Source organism: Agelaius phoeniceus, chromosome 2, assembly GCF_051311805.1.
Source record: "Agelaius phoeniceus isolate bAgePho1 chromosome 2, bAgePho1.hap1, whole genome shotgun sequence".
NCBI lineage: Eukaryota > Metazoa > Chordata > Aves > Passeriformes > Icteridae > Agelaius > Agelaius phoeniceus.
This window is the reverse complement of record NC_135266.1, coordinates 116,226,937-116,229,380: the sequence shown is the minus strand read 5'-3', so window position 1 is coordinate 116,229,380 and position 2,444 is coordinate 116,226,937.

Here is a 2,444-nt window from a genome sequence, read left to right as displayed (position 1 = left end):
TATCTGACGAACAGAAAAAAAACAACAAAGGAAGTGTGAGGAAGTTTGAGTTCTCATTAAAAATTTTTTTTAAAAGAAGAGAAAAACACCACCTTGTTCATATAAGAAATTTGTTCTTCTGAGTAATGAATCAGGAAATTATTTTCAACTATTAGAAATGTCAACAAAACCAAACCCAGCATTTTAACAGGAAAAAAAAAAGCCTAACATTGTGAAAATCTCTTGCTTGGAAAGCTAAGCCTTTGTTAGTTTGTATTTCCACCTAATTGCCAAGACTTCTCTGCTAATCAGAATTATCAAAATTTGCAGTCAATATTTGTCACAAGACAAGCAAAGAATTTAGAAAAGCCTAATTATTTAATAGCAGCAATCAAGAAAACAAAGAGTGTGGCACTTTTACAGAAGATGAAAACATTTCTTCTGGTGTATTAGAGAAATAATTGAGCCAACAACCCCACTGGATTATTTCAAGTGTGTAAAGTGCTGAAAAAAACCTCCCAGTGCTCCATGCTGAACAGGACAAATTGTGTGGAGGGAAACAAATTTCTCTAGGTTCCATCTGAAATGAATCTTAACTCTGTTGTTATCAGACCCCGGTGCCAGCACGAACAGCTCTGAGGAAAACCACTTGTACACAGCATACCAACACCTCATTTTATGATGCCTTTTCCTGAGGAACAGCTAAACCAGTTCACTCCATAAAGGCAGCTGAAAGGTACACAAATTATTGTTGTGCAGATGGGGTGTGTGGGAAATGGAATATGAAATCCATTTGCCAGTGGAATGGAAAAATAGGCATGGTAGGATAAAACACTGGAATTACTCAGATTGCTTTCTGATAAAACACACAGAGGCCTAAGCCTTGCAAATAACCCATCTTTGGCCTCTGGAAAGGCTCCCTCCAGGAGGATTTGTGTTTATGTTAAAGCTGGCCACAATTATAAGAGTAAATGTCTTGAAAGTACACAAGGGTCAGGCTCTGCTGCTGATTGGGAAAATCTGTGTTTAGAAATCTGAGCTCTTCCTGAAATGTTTAATGAAAGGAGTTGCTTTATTAATTGAATTCTGGCATTTTAGCCACCAGTGTGCAGCAATAGGAGGAGTGGCTGCAGAGGTACAGCAGGCACTGGGTGCTGGAGTGGTTCAAGGGCTCTAACATGGAACTGGGATCTCCAGGTTCACACCCATGGTCATATCAGAAATCACAGCTTCAGCCTCTATCAGCTGCAGAAGCAACAAAATCATGTAAACCACGTTTGTTTCCTGGAAAGACATTAGTGTTCTCTTAATTATAGAACAAGATTTCTAACTTCCCCCACCCTTTTTTTCCCCCCTTTTTGAGAAAGAGAGAACTGTGAGCTCTGACCCACTGGCCTGGATCAGGAAGCTTTAAATACCTTTAAATGTTCTCCAGTTCTGCTGCCAAGGCCGTGGCCTCCTTTGCAAGGACCAAATAAAAACTCAAAGTGGAGAAATTCTCAAAGAACTGTAAGACTGAAGAAGCTGTTCCTTTTCCAGAAAGGGTAACAAAGGTATCTTTATATATCTTGCTCAAACAACAGGAGCTGTGGGAAGAGGAGGGGGAGCAGCAGCAGAACAAGAGATTCCAGTTATTAAGTAGGCTTTTATATATACATATATATTTTTTAAAATATGTTTTAAAAATATATTTTTATATATATATTTATATACACTGATTTGAGGAAGGAAGAAAATGTAGCTCATGAGGGTGAGATCAAAACAGCAGCTGATGTTGTCCAGGCTGTTCAAACAGTGCCTGAAGAAGCTCCCTGAAATTCTGATGACAGCTCTTTTTTTGCACTTCAAATCTAAGATATAGGTGGCAAAAAACCCCAGGTAGGTTTGGAGTATTTTAAAACTGAAGAAACAGTTCCTGAACTGTTTCTGTGGCCTATAGATAGCTGCATGTTCCCAAAATCCTTGCTGAAAGGCTTGTGAGAGGTTGCTGTTCAAAGATGAGGCTTTTGCCTTGTTTCCAACTGCAACAAATTGTTGGGCCTGAAAAATCCATGAAATCCATGAAAATCTTCCCCGGTGCTACAATTCTGCTGGAGGCCACCCTGAAGGATGGGACCTGATCTTTAGTAGGAAGGGGTTGGATACCTGATGGGAATTGAAGCAATCTCTGCATTAAACTGGTGTTTGTACTACAACAACCTGTCTTAAGTATCATTCCAAGGGGAAAAAACCCTATAAATGTTTGTTAGGTGCATGGCCTATTTCAATTTTTTTTCCTTCTGTACTTATAATCACATGAAGCAACCAGAACTGCAATCTTTTTAATAAACTTCAAATAAAATCTTTATCTTCCTCATTTGAGTTCCAGCCTAATTCCTTTTCCATGAGGGCACTTGCAAGGACCTGTTTCCATCCCTCTCCATCTTTTAGGTCCTTCTGCATAACAGAAGTCAGGCTCCTCTGAC